Source organism: Lycium barbarum, chromosome 7 (assembly GCF_019175385.1).
Source record: "Lycium barbarum isolate Lr01 chromosome 7, ASM1917538v2, whole genome shotgun sequence".
NCBI lineage: Eukaryota > Viridiplantae > Streptophyta > Magnoliopsida > Solanales > Solanaceae > Lycium > Lycium barbarum.
The window spans coordinates 132443004-132460744 of record NC_083343.1 but is presented as its reverse complement, the minus strand read 5'-3'; the positions used below and the strand labels follow the sequence as shown (position 1 = coordinate 132460744).

The 17741-nt window shown below is 31.7% G+C and overlaps 1 long non-coding RNA gene across 1 annotated transcript; it reads right to left on the bottom strand.

Annotated features, from left to right (window-relative positions):
- Nucleotides 1-1320: 1320 nt before the first annotated feature.
- Nucleotides 1321-6519, bottom strand: LOC132604520 (uncharacterized). Its single transcript, XR_009568745.1, has 6 exons — nt 5466-6519; nt 4672-5346; nt 4503-4595; nt 3165-3250; nt 2467-2552; nt 1321-2060 (listed from the first exon to the last, which is right to left on the bottom strand). It is a non-coding gene; the product is annotated as an uncharacterized LOC132604520 (long non-coding RNA).
- Nucleotides 6520-17741: the final 11222 nt, after the last annotated feature.

Below are 17741 nucleotides of genomic sequence, written 5' to 3'. Positions count from 1 at the left end.
AACTGATCAAATTTCATAGCAAAATCGATATTTGAAAATAAATTTTCAAAATTTGATCTAGCCAAACGCTAGTTTAGGGCTTCAACCAGTGTTTTAAAAGGCAGTTTTGGGACTCGCGTCTAGGCTTACGTGTGGGGGTTAGTTTTGTAAGGCTTATGCCCTATGTGCCCAACTGTACGTCCTGAACGCGGCTAACGGCCAATGTTGGGGGGGGGGGGGGGTAACCTAATAGTTCTTACACAAATTATATATGTCAAATTCCATAGTTTAACATTATTGACCCTCATAATTCTTTAATAAAATGATGTTTAATAGTCTTTTCATCTATATAAATAAGATGATTGAGAGTAACTCAAATAACAAGCCTTAGTATTGCATACTTACTAATTGAGAACACGTGAGGCTGAACAACAATTAACAGCTATTTTAAAAATAGATAGACGAATTTTACATATTCACTTATCATTGGTCTTCATGTTTTTGTCTCATGTCTCAAAATTATCATATTTTATTATTTCACTATTTGAAAGGAATTTTGTTTTTATTCTTGATGGAGTGATGTTTTAACTATAATACAAATAAAGTTTATTGATTATTTTCTTTCAGGAAGGTAACTTTCATAGTTTGATAGTAATGTATTTTAAGTAGTTGTGATTCTTTTATTGTTTGAAAGTAAGATGATAGGGTTAATTTGCATCTTATAATAGCTTTTATATCATTGCATTATTTATACTTGTAAAACCATGTTAGACGTTTTATTTTCTATGAATTTCTTTAATATTTTTAAATTTTTTAAACTATTAATATATATTTTTTACTATTTTACTATATTATAAATTAAATATTTAAAGATCTATAGGGCTTACGCCTCGCCCCGTGCTAAGTAAAACGTCTCACCTCACGTCTCTACCTTTTAAAACACTGCTTTGGACCAACAGTGTCTTATCTTTTTACCTGAAGTAGGAGACTATATTTGGAAATATATCAAGGATCAAAATAAAATAACACCAATACATTAAAAACCGTTTAGATAGCAGAAAATAGTAAAAAAAAAAAAAAATGCCTAATAAATTTATCTTCTTTGACCTTAATTGCACTTAACGTTAATTTTCAGATTAAAAACTATCTACAGTTTGCAGTTGACATTTTTACTCTTTCATTTTTTCCTTTCTACTCTTAACTCTTTAACTTGACCAAGAATATTATAGTTCTTCAATTTTGAAATGTTGGAATTATTGTTGTCTTGTTGAGGGTGGAGTTCGGAATTAAAGGTTGATCGTTGTATAAACTATTTGAGTGTTGATTATTAGATCTCTATTGTTAAGGAGTGCCCTCAACGTCGAGGAATATATAATCAGATGTATGTGCAACTCATTTAGATAATGAGCTAGCACAACAATAAGAAAGGACTCTTACAATATCTGTAATCAGTACTCATGAATAGGATAGAAAAAGAAAAAGAAAAACTCCATTCATTTTAAAAAAAATTAAAAAAAAAAAAAAAAAACTCTAATAGTATCCCTCTATTTTTTGTGTAAGACGTTGGTATCCCTCTATTCTTGAGTAAGACGTTTTATGGTTTCCATTGGTGCAAATCAAATCATCTGAATACAAATGATTTGGAAAGCCCATCATGGCTTGAGATACTAAGTCAAGCAAGCCCAATACAAATGCCAAAGTTCACAAGAAGAAAGGAGTAAAAACATGTGGTGCAATTAGCCAATATGACTATTAACTCCCCCAAAAATGCTGCAATCGGCACTACATAATTATTTACGATGTAAGTAAACATGTCAGTATTGAAGAATTTTTCAAGCTTGAAAATTTAGTCCTTTGTTTAGAGAAAATGAGATCTCAGCTATATATCCACAAAGATTACAAACAATTAGGAGATATCCGTTGAATTGTTGGTTAAACAACATCCAGGTTTGGAATTCAGATTACGGCAGACTAAAGCATGCTAGTAAAGCAACTGAAGTAAATATAAGCAATCCCATTACAATCTCGTAACCATTGGCAACTCTCCGGACTGATCCTCAAAATCCAGCTCTTTTAGCAATCTGGAAAACAGAAAGAGGGGAGGAATCAATATAAGTTATAGCGAAAATAGCAATACAACATCTAATTTTTGGTGAAAATTTTGTGTAACTTGTGTAGAGTTCAAGTTATCCGAAGTTTAAGACCAGATGCCAAATGATGTATTAATTATACGGAGATCATATTAGTTATGCAGGTTCTATATGAAAAACGAATGTTGTACAAGTAATGCAAAAATTTATAGAGACACTAAAATTTCTTATACTTCAAACAATACATCCCCTGACACTTTAAAGAACTCATGATTATCCATAGGAATAACTAGTAAAGGCGTAATTCGAAGAATAACAGCAGAGGACGAGGCATGAAACTGAGATAAGTGAAACGCATAGCCAATCAGGAAAACATAGAAGAGGAGTAGAGACATACCCAATCAGGTCTCTGAGTATGAAATGAAAAGTCACCATTATGTATGATTCCATGTCCCCATATTACAACCATCTCAGTTCACCAATCTGAGTAGGAAAAGAAAAGTCACAATTATACATCTGCAATCTTGTAAGCTCAAGTTACTTAAAAGGTTGCAAGAGTTATTAGTTAGACCTCTCCAAAATTTTAAAAAAGGTGAAAATGAGACGGTGCTTCTCTAACAAAGTAGCAAGCAAACACATTTCTTTAAGAGCCATCAACCTCTTATCAATTTCTGCTATCACTACATTCCCTTACGAAATCAAAGTGTGTGCATATTATATTTGGCAACAAGATATACATTGAAATAAGTTTCATTGATGTATACAAAGATGGCTGTATTTATTAGTAAAAACAGGAAATCAATAACAAAATTTGGATTGGGAGTACAACGCAACCTCATGACAAACCATTTGAGAAAGCGAATATTCCCCTGATCACTATACAATTAAATTAGTATAAAAGTTGACCTCAAGCGAGGGCCTTGGGGAAGGCAAATGTTTGATATTTCACCTAATTTGTCCTGACAAATACCGGCAAGTTATGTTTACTTTATTGCATTATCTTTCTACTCTTGTTGGGCTATTTTTATGACACTACAATGCAAAAAAAAAAAAGACATTTTTCATTGCAGAGTCAAGGTGAAATTAATTGTATACCTCTTGAAACTATCTTTCAGTTTCTTCCTTTTTTGCCATGTCCCTTGAAATGCCAAAAGCTAATCATGTAACTTGAAAGCCTTCACCTGCAATCAGTGAAGTCAATTGTCTTTTGATCTACTTCAAATAGTGTGATTTATGATCTACTAGTACTCACATGGGATAAAGGCTAAAAATTCTTTGATAGTATGTTTTAACGTTTTGTTTTTCACTTTACATATGAAAAATCAGTCATTTTATATAATGACTGATTTAGATGTGGGTTTTTCCCAGCTTAAGTTTATTGTTTCGAAACTAAATAAAAAAATAAGCTCGAAAAAAACATCTTCAAGATATTTTCAAGGCTAATGTGAAAAAGGTGAAAATGAGACGGTGCTTCTCTAACAAAAAGGTAGTCATTGTTATCACTAGCTTCCCTGACGAAATCAAGCGTGTGCAGAATTATATTTGGCAACTTGATATACATGGTAATAGGTTTCATTGATGTATACAAAGATGGCTGTATTTCTTAGTAAAAACAGGAAATCAATAACAAAACTTGGAAGGGGAGTATAACGCAACCACGTATACCATTTGAGAGTGTGAGCATTCCCCTGATCACTATACAATTAAAATAGTATAAAGGTTGCCCCTCAAGCGGGGGCCTTGGGGAAAGCAAATGTTTGCTCTTTCACCTAAGTTGTGTCCTGACAAACACCGACAAGTTACGTTTAGTTGATTGCATTATGTTCTACTTGTTGTTGGGCTATTTTTATGATACTCCAATGCGAAAACATTATCACCATTTCTCATTACAGAGTCGAGGTGAAATTATGTGTACCTCTTGAAACTATCTTTCAGTTCCTCCTTTTTTGCCATGTGCCTTGGAATACCAAAGTTAATCATGTAACTTGAAAGCCTTCACCAGCCGTCAGTGAAGTCAATTGTCTTAAGGAGCTTCGATCTACTTCAAATAGTGTGATTTAGGATCTACTTGTACTCATACAACAGGGGATAGAGGCTCCAAAGGATTTGACAGTATGTTTTACTATTTGTTTTTCACTTTGCATATGAAAAAACAGGAAAGTTTTGTCAAAATTACTTGAATTAAATGTAACTTAAATTTCAAACAAACAGAATAATAATCAGTTTTCTAAAGATTTGTTTTTTTTTCCACCTTAAGTTTATTTTTTGAAACATAAAAAAGAAAATTAAGCGGGAAAAAAGAACGTCTTTAGAAAACTTGCAATGAGCGATTAAACTTTTTCTAGCTTAAGTTTGAAAATGATAAAGTAATCAAACTTGCAATTAGCAAAAGGACTCCTTTTTGTTCTGTCTCAACTCTCAACAAACACTTACTTGCAAAGCTCCTTACGCTTGGTTTTGATGTTTGAGTAACTGCTCCATCATTACACGTTCTTTGTTTTGAATATCTGATTGGACAGATGCATCCTACATCAAAGAAACATGAAGTTAAGGGTAAAATACGTATGAGCACAAGAATTCTCAAGATACTTTCAAGGCTAACCTCGATTTTCTCCTCTTAATGACCAACTTTTGCTAGCAAAGAAAGAGGTTTCTCATGATCCAACCAAAATCATGTGTGCTGTCTTTCTCTTTTTGTTTCTATTTCTATTTCTCTTTCTCTTTCTTGAAGCATCGCCCATTTTCCTTGATGGGCTATCACAAACTCTAGTCAGCTCTACATTCTGAGACTCATGCTCCTTTTGAACTGCCATTGTTGCTTGATCCATCTCTAGATCTTTATTCTCATTGCCCAAATGTAGTTCCCTGTCTGTTGTCATGTTATGATCAGCAGATGCTTGCAAATGTCCAGAAGTGCGTGCTGCTTCTGGTTGCTCAAGTAGTACCATAGAGCACCAATTTCAGTAGTCATTGTAGTATCTTTTCGCAGAACTGGAAAGAGTTTGAGACTTTGCACCGCTCGTTGCTTCCTTCTCCATCTCCTATCTTTATTCTCCAACTCCAGGTGAATTCCCCAACATGTTACCTGCCTGTACTGAATTCTCCCACTCAATAAACAGCAAACTGGAAGGAAGATAAGAGATAGCGTCCGAGCTAACAGTTCCATCACGAATTATGATTACTTGTAAGCTTTGCATCCTCTTGAAAATATTGCTATAATTGACCGGGTCATCTTCAAAATCGTAATGATAAGGGATACATAGGCTTTCCACCTTTTCTGTTATCCATAAAGAATGAAAAATATATTTAATTTCTAAGGAATAAAAATGAAACAAAAAAATTTAATAGAACTAAGAGTTTATGAAATTATTAATTACAACGTTAAATATTGCTTACCAACTTTCCTTTAAAAAGGTCACAAGCCCCCCTCGGGAAGCCATATTCTGCTGTTAGCGTACTGTTTCTGTATGACATTTGCACCCATATCTCTTATCATATTATGCATCACGATTCTATTATATATGTCAATGGATAACAGAGATTTTTCGATAAGGCAAACTCTTATCAGTTGAAAACCAGGAGTCTCAAGTACTAGTTCCACATAAAGAGTAAAACTAGATCCAGTCAAGCATGCAATATCAATAAATGCAATATCTAGAAATATACCCTTCTCATCTTTGTTCAATCCATCAAAATTAAGCTGAAGCTTTCCTAGAATATCATTGTGAGGGATTCTCTTCAGCCGATCAATTATTTCTCTCCAGTACTTTTTTGTCTCATCTGTAAAAAGAAGAACCCAAAACTTGAAGAGCTAAAGGGAGTCCACAGCATACTCCACCACTTCTCTTGAAAGTTTCATAAAATCCTTCTTTGCTGATTTTTCTCCAAAAGCATACCTACTGAACAATTCAATAGCTTCATCCTCGATCAGTTAATAGTTGGACTTCATACACGTTATCCCCAACATGATTAATCAACAGGTGCTTGTCTCTTGCTATTAAAATAATTCTGCTACCCCCACCAAACCACTCTAGCCCTCCCACTAAAATTCCAACTGTTCTCGGTGGTTTACATCATCGAGAATGAACAAAACTTTCTTCCAGCGAAGCCTTTTCTTTAAAATAATCACCCCTTCGTATTCACTAGTTAAGAGTCACATTTTCACCCAAGAGCTTGCGAATGACGACTTCTGCTAGCCATGTAAGTCCATTTTTCTGATACAATACCAAGAAAACAATCAGCTTCAAATCAATGACAGTATGTTTGATATAGAACACTTGCAATTTCTGTCTTGCCTATGCCGCCCATACCCCAAATCCCAATAGAGCGAACATCATTTGATTCCATATCTAATAATGAGGTTACTTTTTCAACCTGAGATTTCATACCCACTAAGCTTTCCGGGAAAGGTGAAATAACTTGAAGCGATTTAGGAAAGATGTCATCAACTAGCCTCATCCCTACATTACAGTGAAAAGAATGTCAAAGTAAATTAAACAGAAAATAAAAGAAACAGTTGTCACAACTAATGTTCAAAACAAACACATAATAATGCCACAAAGGTAGTCTTTTTTTTTAAAATCAACTGTTATGAATACAACAACAACAACAACTACTACTACTACTATTATTATGAATAATTAAAAAAAATTAATAATACTTCTAATTGCAGTTAAAATATTGGATTTGAGACTGAGATATCACTTTTATCTAAATCAAAACAATTTAGAAAGTTGTTGTAGTTAAGAAAATGACTAACATCTGGAGGTTAAATGGTACTTAATACATGTTACATAAATATTTTAGCATACGTTGGCACTAGCTTGTAAATAGAGAGCTCTATAAATACAATATCTAAGTACTACTAAAGCACTATATTTTAGGCATTGATGTATTTTTGAGAAATCGATCATTTTGTTTCATTAAGCATGTTAATGGTGAATATACTCTAATTTAATCATTGTTACTAGTAATATCCAAGTTGTTTTCACTATTTAAGTTAATGTGTGCTATGAAGTCTTCTTAGGCAGTACATATTGGTAGTACATCTTTTCAGTATGTAGTGAGAAATTAAAGAATAACAATTTAGAAGAAAATAAAGACTGACCTCAAGATATCTATTGGTGGATACTTCACCTAATTACCTCGATTGGCGTCTATGACTGTAAATCACTTGTGAGATTTGAGTTAAAACATATAATTTTTTTGGGCTTTCAATTGTAGAACAGACAAAGGTAGAAGAATAGAATTGCTTTTGTACAATTGTAGCTCTTTTCTCATGGATGAATTCTGACGTAGATTGATTTCCAAATTTCAATTTGCAAAATGTATGAACTAAACTTACTAATTGTAATAGGGATTTTCAGAGTCCCTATTACTTTTATTTTCGGTTATATATATATATATATATATATGTATGTATATGTATTATGTTCAAAATACGATTAATATAACATTGTAATTTGTGCACCGTATCTAAAACTTTATTTTATTCGTGTTTGCTACGAAAACTTATTAATATTTTTTAACAGAGAAGACTTGTTTAAAACAAAACTACATTCCTCTCTTTGAGATAAAATAATAGCAATATTTAAGCATCCGTTGATACTTTCAATTTTAATTCAATTAACTTAAAAGTGTAAAATACTTATTATTTTTTATCAAATTTTGATTTGGATAATTGTAATTCAAATTATTAAATTAATTTTACATGTTTGAAACGAAACAAAGTAGAAATTAATTTTTTATTTAAACGAAGAAATGCTATTTTTTAATTTTTGGTAAATATTCTCGGTTTAACTCATTTTACTTGTCATGTTGTCTTTTGTATGGTTTTTTAAGGAAACGTGAATTAGAATTATAATTTGACTAATTTACCTTATTCATTATTTGATCTTCATTTGATATTAATCTCTTTTCACATTTATTAGAGTAAGAATGAAAATAAAAAAGTAATTAAATTGTATCTTATTTTTTAAATATATATATTTTAAGTATATTTATTTTAGTAAACATAACAAATAAATGACATGGTGGAATAGCAAATACAGCAATTAAATATTTTGAAGAAAAGTAATAATATAAGGTCCATGTTTTTTGCTGTACAATAATTTCATTTGCTCTCACTAATGGGTTAATATGCATGTGACAATGAATCCACTATTATTGACTTGATGAGGATACTTTGGGAATTACATGAATATTATTTGATTTTTTTAATATATGGGGTGCATGTTTTTTTTTTTTTTGACGTTGCCTTTTTTCTTTTTTTCTTTTTTAATATTGGGTCCATCTTTTTTTTTCATGAGTTTGGGGAGGGAGGGGTCCAATTTTTTTTTTTTTTTTTTTTTAAGAGTGACTGTCGACGAAGCATGGGTAAACTGATGCTTCTATATAATAGAAAAATAGAAATATAATAAAGTATTTATATCTACTTTTTAGAAGAGTTGGTAATATAAAGTATAAAACGGCATTTTTTTGCCCTTAAATAAAAAAGTGGGTGGGACCACAAAGGATATTTTTACTCTTAAATAAAAAAGTAGGACCGAACACGGACGACGATCTTGCCTCTATAAACCGGCTCTTCTATATAGTAGTAATAGTGAAGTAATACATATAATTTTTTTATCAAATTTTGATTTGGATAATTCTAATTCTAATTATTATATTAATTTTACATGTTTAAGATGAAACAAAGTAGAAATTTGATATTTTATCTAAATGAAGAACTTCTATTTTTTAATTTTTAGGAAATATTTTTTGTTTAATTCATTTTACTTGTCATGTTGTTTTTTACACGCTTTTTTAAGGAAACGTCAATTAGAATTAGAATTTCACTAATTTACCTTTTTAATTATTTGATCTACATTTAATATTATTTTTCTTTTATGACATTAATATTTGTTCACATTTATTAGACTAAGGAAAAAATGAAAAAGTAATTAAATTCTATCTTATTTTAATATGTTGCTATACAATAATTTTATTTGCTCCCACTAATGGGTTGATACGCATGTGGCAATGAATCCATCATTATTGATTTAATTGTTTGTTTTTCTAAGCATTTTTTTAACATTGTTTGTTTTTTTAATATGGGATTCCTTTTTTTTTTTAATATTGCTTGTTTTTGTTAATATGGGGTCCACTTTTTTTTTCCCGTGAGTTTGGATGTGGTGGGTTCCAATTTTTTTTTTTTTTAATACTGGTTGGTGTTTAATATGGGACCATTAAGAACTTCTATTTTTTAATTTTTAGTAAATATTTTTTGTTTAACTCATTTTACTTGTCATGTTATTTTTTACACGATTTTTTAAGGAAACGCTAATTAGAATTATAATTTCACGAATTTAGCTTATTAATTATTTGATCTCCATTTAATATTATTTTTCTTTTATGACATTAATCTCTTTTCACATTTATTTGAGTAAGGATAAAATGAAAAAGTAATTAAATTCTATCTTATTTTAATATATAAGTATTTTAAGTATATTGCTGTACAATAATTTCATTTGCTCCCACTAATGGGTTGATACACATGTGGCAATGAGTCCGTCATTATTGATTTAATTGTTTGATTTTCTAAGAATTTATTTTTTAACATTGTTTGTTTTATTAATATGGGATTCACTTTTTTTGTTAATATTGCTTGCTTCTGTTAATATGGGGTCCATTTTTTTTTCCCGTGAGTTTGGATGTGGTGGGTTCCACTTTTTTTTTCTTCTCTTTTTTTTTTTTAATACTGGTTGGTGTTTAATATGGGGCCCATAATTTTTTAAAATATGGGGCCCACAATTTTTTCTTTAACATTATTTGCTTTTTTTAATATGGATTCACATTGTTTTAATATTGCTTGATTTTATTAATATGGGGTCCACTTTTTTTTTCCGTGAGTTTGGATGTGATGGGTTCCACTTTTTTTCTTTTTTTTTTTTAATACTGGTTGGTGTTTAATATGAGACCCACAACATTTTTTTTAAATATTAGTTGTTGTTTAATATATATGGGGCTCACAATTTTTTTGCTTGATTCTGTTAATATGCGGTTCAGTTTTTTTTTTCCCGTGAGTTTGGATGTGGTGGGTTCCACTTTTTTTTCTTCTCCTTTTTTTTAATACTGGTTCAATTTTTTTTTTTAATATGGAATTCACTTTTTTTTTAATATTGCTTGATTTTGTTAATATGGAGTCCATTTTTTTTTCCCGTGAGTTTGGATGTGTGATTTTTTTTTTAATAATGGTTGGTGTTTAATATGGGGCCCACAATTTTTTTAATATTAGTTGTTGTTTAATATATATGGGCCCACAATTTTTTTTTGTTATGGGCCTGTTTAATATGGGGTCCAATAATTATTTTTTTTGGAACGATGATGGACAACGAAGAGTGAGTAACAACTCACTCTTCTAAATAGTAGTAATTTATAAGGAGAATATTGATGAGTCGTGAAATTACGCGATATTCGACGCTAATTCCTTAAGCTTTTATGACTCCTCTTAAGCACTTTTGTTGTTACTTTTTATGTTTTTATGTTATTTTGTAGGAAAAGATGCCCGGAGAGCATAAAAGAGCAAAATGGATCAAAATGGACCAAAATGGAACAAAATAGAGCAAAACAAGCCAAGTAGCTGAAATGAGTGATCGGAAGAAACCAAGTGAAAAGAAAGTCAAAAAGAGGTCAAACTGGACATTTTTGCAAAACTGTCAAAACTGGACAGTTTTGCATAAACGGGACAGATTTGCAAAACTGTCAAAAGTGGACAGTTTTGCAAAAACGGGCAGAATTGCAAAAACAGAAATATGGGGGTAGATTTTGATATTCTTTTGAACTTGGAAGAATTAGAAGAGCTACAAAAGAGAGGCTTAGGGCAAAACATGAACATCTTTGGTCATTTTGCAAGTTTTGGAGGCTAGGGTTTTCACCTACACCATTGGAGGAGAAGATTGGAGTACTTTAATGAGATAATTCTTAAACCTTTCTTCAATTCCTTGTTTTGTATTGAATATTTTAGTGTGTAGTATTTCATTTCTAGACTTGAATCTTGTTTATGAAAATATTCTTGATTAAAGTTTGGATTGAAACTCTTGTTTTGCTTATGTATTGAATGATTCTTATTGCTATTGAAGTGGGTCTTTGTTGATTTAATTAATCTCGTTCTTGAATGTTTCCAAAGGGATTAGCTAACCCTAGGACTCACCCATTTACTTAGATTGAGCTTGGAAAAGGAAATCTAGGTTGGGAAAGATTAATTAACAAGAATTTGGGTCATTAAACTCATCTAATAACTTGAGCTCGGAAGAGGATAGTTACTTGAGGTTAAATTGATTGTGCCTAATATCACACTCTAAGGCTTGGAAAAGCTTAGAGTGAAATTCATTGATTTGGTTGGAAGACTTTCAATGAGATTTTAGATATCATTATCTATTGACACAAACCCGCTCTTAGTTGTAAAATTGTAAAATACATTGGATCGTTACTAGAGAGTAATTTCCCTTTTATCCATGCTTGTGGCCATTGATCATTTTACTTGCTTTCTAGGATAATTTATATTTCCGCATTAGTCATAAATTTCTCAAAAACCCAAAATATTATCCATCGTTTGGCTTTAGCGTAGTTGGTGAAAGTTCCTTACCTTCTTAATCGCCTAGCACATTGTTCCCTGTGGGATCGACCCCGACTCATAGTTGGGTAAATATATTGCATACGACCGTGTACACTTTCTCTTTGAGGAGTGTATTTGGACGTTATCAAATATATCAAGGATTAATGAAAATAAAATAACCGCAATATATTAAAGATCGTTTTGATAACGCGAAATGGTAAAAGATGCTCAGTATATTTGCCCTTCTATTGAAGATTAGATGGGCTTAATTACATAGCACAAAGACTAAAATAGAAATAATGCAATAATACAGGAGCTAAAAATGTTGGATTAAGTTCAGATAGAAAACACAAATACTTGATAATTCTGGTAGGAAACTCGCAAAAAATAATAATTCATGTGTATTTTTATCACTATCTCTTTAATTTTTTTTAATTAAATATAAGGTCATAATTACTTTTTATTCTACTATCTAATACTTATTCCGTTTCAATTTATATGAACTCATTTGACTGGACACGATATTTAAGAAAGAGTGAAGACTTTTGAAACTTGTGATTCAAAATAAGTCTTGAATATTTGTATGAATGTAAATCATTTCATAAAGTGAATTTGTTTCTAAATTAGGAAAGAAATCATTCATTTTAATACGGACTAAAGAAATAAATTCACATAAATTGAAACAGAGGGAGTTAGCAGGCAGCAGGTCAACATGCCTGCTTGCTCCCAAGGGTATTTTTGGTATTTCGATAATTTTTGTTCTTTAGTTATGCTGTTCCGACTATTGTAGTGTTTATATCTTTTTCGTTATGGAACAAAAGGTAGACCCGCTTTCATGTTTTATTTTATGATTTACATGGGCCCCACGTGAACCGTCTAGCAGCCTTAGTATACTTTGAGCACCTTAGTAACTGCAGTTCAGCTTTTTTTTTTTTTTTTTTTTTTGGGTTGTTTAGTTGATGGTCAGCTCTTTCACATGAATTTCTTTTAGAAAAGATAGCACTGGAAAAACGTTCCCTTTTGGCTGGGGGTGGTGGTGGGGAAACCGCTCTGTAATGATGTGAAGGTTGTGGGGACCCCTTTAAAATCGTCTCCAATGGCGTTTTTGAAATTTTTTTACGCCACTGGAGGGACCAGTGGTGGAGCCGAAGGTGTTTTATGTTGGAGTCCTATAGCGCAGTATTTTACTGCGATATAAGGGAGAGAAGTTTGATTTAGCGCAGTATTTCAGTTCACTTTGATTTTTAATGGGTCATTTTGGTTCCGGACTCATTGTGGGGCTACCACCCGAGGGTATTTTTGGTATTTCGGTATTTATGTGATTTAGTCATATTGTACTAACTGTTACACAGTGTTTGTACATTTTCCATTATAGAGAAAATTGGTGCAAATGCCCTTCAAATGCACTGGTCTTTAATTTTTGCCCCTGTAATGCGTGGTCTTTAATATTTGCCCTTCTGAGCTAAAAGATAATAAGAAAAAGACGTTACTACCCCCTACCCATAACATATAAAAACCTAAAAGTCTGTAACGAACCCCAAACATTCAATTAAACCTATTCATCATTCCAACAACAAACCTTTCCATCGTTCCAACATTTCACCGGAGAAATCTCCATTGATTTTGCTGCTACAACGTCGGAAAGGGTAAATACATAATATATAGCGTTTCAATTGAACGTAATTCAACTCAATTTGATGCTTTATTAAGTTTAGATTTGTTAATATTTGAAAAAAACAACAAATCATCTTCTATGAACTAAACAACTGATATTCAGTTGAGATTCAACATTGCGAATCATAATTTTACTCAACAACATAGAATTGATCAAATTTATTGCTTTGTTCTGATTTTGATTAGTTTATACGTTCCATTTGATTAGTATACAATGCTCAATGACTTATACTTGAAATTACAGTAACTTCAGTTGACAAAAAATAATCAGGCAAAGTTCTGAACAAGTATGCCGGAGGAGGCAGAAGTTCGCCTTGCAAAAGAACAAAGTATGCTGTTAGAGGTAACTTTCATTTTCATAAGCAAAATAAAAAAGTACACAAGTGTTAAGAATTAGACAAGTCTGCCGGAGGAGGCAGAAGTTCACTTTACAAAAGAACAAAGTATGCTGTTAGAGGCAAACTTTCATTTTCATAAGCAAAACATCAAGTATACAAGTGTTAAGAACTAGAAAAGTATGCCGGAGGAGGCAGAAGTTCACTTTACAAAAGAACAAAGTATGTTGTTAGAGGCAACTTTCATTTTCATAAGCAAAATAAAAAAGTACACGAGTGTTAAGAATTAGACAAGTCTGCCGGAGGAGGCAGAAATTCACTATACAAAAGAACAAAGTATGCTGTTAGAGGCAAACTTTCATTTTCATGAGCAAAACAAAAATTTATACAAGTGTTAAGAACTACAAAAGTCTGTCGGAAGGGGAAAAACTTCAGTTTACATAAAAAGCCAACATTATTAACAAAACAATACCAAAAACACATAAGATTGCATAAAAACCAAAATTATTAACAAGACAACACCAAAAAACCAAGACATACATAAATTAACTTAATTCATGAAGTTATGCCGGAACAGGCATAACTTTATACCGGAACCGGCATAACTTCGGTTTAAAAAACCAAGAACTCTGCCGGACCCGGCATATGTTGCCTCAGAAAAACACATTCTTCACAAAAACCAGATTATTAAACAAAAAACAACAGCAACAACATAAAACAACTGTTCACAGGCAAAACTTCAAAGATTCAACAAAGAGAAAATCAAAACGCATATCAAAATCAACTAAAACATATTACGACATTCATAATACGACATTCAAAAAACCAAAATATATACATGGGGAACGAAACTAAAGTTCAAAAAATCATACAGACACTGTAACAAAACACTATAATTTTAAATAAAAAAGGATCAATTAAATATAAAAAACGACGAAGACAAAGATATCAATTCAACAAACAACAATTTAACATAAAAACAAATATTGAAATGAGCAAAAGATCTAAATTCGTACCTAAATTTTAGAACAGATAAGACAGACACAAAACAGAGGAGGAACGAAGAAGCAAAAAAATAAAAGAAAAGGGCAAATGACGAAATAGAAAGGGTTTTAATAGGGTAAAGGTAATTTCGTCAAAAAACTTTCATTAAACAGGTGGCAGGGGCAAAAATTAAAGAAGGCATAAATGAGGGGCAAAATATAAAGACCAGCCCAAAAGAAGGGCACTCCGCGCAAAAAAATGAAGGTCATGCTAAGTGATGGCCCAACTTATTTTCCCTTCTTAATTCCAAAATCATTGATGGATCTAATCTATTGAAAGCATTACTGCATTCACTATCTTCGATTCATTTTTTTTTTTGTAAACTTACACAAATAGCTACCTTTTTATAGGTTCTAACAATTTATAGCTACAAGTTGTAAAATTATAATTCGTAATTGCTTTTGTTGTATTTCTGGTCATTTTCGCGTTTTCGAAATGCAACAAAATACAAGAAAATATAACGAAATACAAAATCGTTGTTGAGTAAAAAACGGTTGTATTTAAGGAAATTACTATCTTCGCGTTTTCGAAATACAACGAAACACAAAATCACTGTTGTGTAAAAAACGGTTGTACTTAAGGAAATAAATATCTTCTTTCAAATTAAATTGTAGTTAGTATTAACGCTTCCATGTATCACGCAAAGCGTATGAGGTTCCAGAACATCACTGAAATATACTGAAATTAGATAAAACACAGTGAAATACACATAATCAATGGCAAAGAAAATTAAATATAAACAAAAATACACTGAAGTATATTGAAATACACATAGTCAATGGAAAAAATAATACACTGAAATATATTAAAAATTAAATATATTTTTTTGCTAATACACAGAAATATACTGAAACATTTTATCAAACACTTGGTGGGCATAAATGTTATATCCCGCATTTTCAGAGCATGAGCGTGATACGTGCTTACTCAAAAAAATTGACAATCATGTTGTTGCTACATAATTTAAACTCACGTTGATAGTGTTGTATCCCGTATTTTTGAACGTCGAATTATTTGTAAGCTGAGGTGGGGCCCACACGTCAAGAAATTTTTTTGGAACATGTGAAGAGTTATATGAATCACATATGTAAAGTTAAGCACAACTCACGAAGGACCCTTGGGCCAAATCAAAGTGGAAGTCCTCCAAACAAATATTTTTAAGAAAACGTTTTAGGGTGACCTGACTTTGAGGGGCAAAAACGGTATTATAAGTTTGGAATTTGGAAAAATACCAAGAAATAGAAGTTGTAGATAATTGAATTAGCTTTCCAACCATAGGTCGTCGGTTCCCAGGTGACGTCGGTACAAGGATATATGGACGTTTTAAGGTCAAAAGGTCAGTGGGCTAGGCCCAACTCGGGGCCAACTGAGTTAGGCCCATGACAAAAAAAAAAAAAAAAAAAAAAAAGAGAAGAAGAGGCCCAATAGGGGTCATCCGGCCATGGTCCATAAAAATGACCCAAGCCCATGTGGGGGTCTAATTTGTAGTATTAAAAGATGACTAATAGCCTGTTTGGCCAAGCTTCTAAAATCAGCTTATTTTAAAAAGTACTTTTCAAAAAAGTACTTTTGGCTAAAAGCAGTTTGTGTTTGGCCAATTAATTTAAAAAGCACTTTTGAATAGTAATTAATGTTTGGCCAAGCTTTTAAAAAGTGCTTCTATGTGTATTTTTCTCAAAAGTACTTTTCAAAATAGTGCTTTTGGGCAAAATCTATTTTTTTTAGCTTCTAAAAAACTGCTTCTGCTACTCCCCAGAAGAACTTATTTTCTCCCAAAAGCTTGGCCAAACACCTCACTTTTTTTCAAATAAGTACTTATTAAAAAAATAAGTACTTTTGGGGGGAAAATAAGCTTGGCCAAACAGGCTATAAGTCATCTCTAACTTGTAGAAAAATCAAGAAACTTGAAGAAGGAAAAGACCACCCCAACTTTCGGCCATGACCATGGAATTTTAGCCCCTTAAAATCTTGTCCCAAAAATTATTTTATTGTGGTATTCCTACTAATTCAAGGGTCCTCTACAACATGGTGTAGTTATTTCGGAAAATAAGTCGCTTGTTTCGTAGATTTGGCACTTTGGTCAAGTGAAGAAGTTAGGAAGAAAAGGTAAGAATTAATTCTTTTTTATGTGATATAAAGGTTTTATTTATGTTGTGGAATGTAGAAAGGAGAAGAATTCATGAAAATATGGAAGTTGCATGATGAATATCTATATATATAGCCGTGGGTATGTATGTGTGTAGAAGGATGAACCAATTTTATTTGTTATGTTAATTGTGTTGTTGAAGCCTTGTAATGGAAATGGAAGAAAATGGTTCAAGTTGGTATGGAAAATTGTTGAAAATGATTATAGGAAATTATGTGATTTTAATGTAGTTTTTATGTAATTATGGAAGTGAAGTTCTAAATATGAATTATTATGTTAGTTGGTGGATTTGGAGGGATGTAAGTCCATATTAGCATGAAAGATTGGTTGGTAAGTTGTTATGGGAAGTTTTGTGATTTTATGGTAGATTTATGTAACTATGAAAATGAAGTTGTTAAGGTGTGAATTATGATTATTGTTGATGAAATGGGAAGATGAAAGTGTGTTATGAATATTTATGTTGAAGATTAGAGGTTTTGGACGAATTATGGTTTTGGTAAAAATTTTGTTATTTTGTGAATATTTGGTAAAATGATATGAAATGCTTCCAAATGGTATTGTAACGATCTTGATTAGTAATGAACATGGAAATATTGATGTTGATTTGAAAGTGCAAAGTTGGATTGGAAGTTGTTGCATTATTTGGAAAAGAATACTATTCATGCTAGAATGCGTTTTAATTCGATTGTTGATGTTGTTGGTATTGTTGTTGGTATGGTTGTTGACATTTGGAGCCGAGTTAAATCTCGGGGATGCCTTATGTACAGGGGAGATGCTGCCCAAATTTCTGTAGACAAGTATTGGTTAAGATTGAACTCTTAAAGTCTTATGACTAATATTTGGTAAATGTGACCAATTGTAGATTTTGGACGAAACGG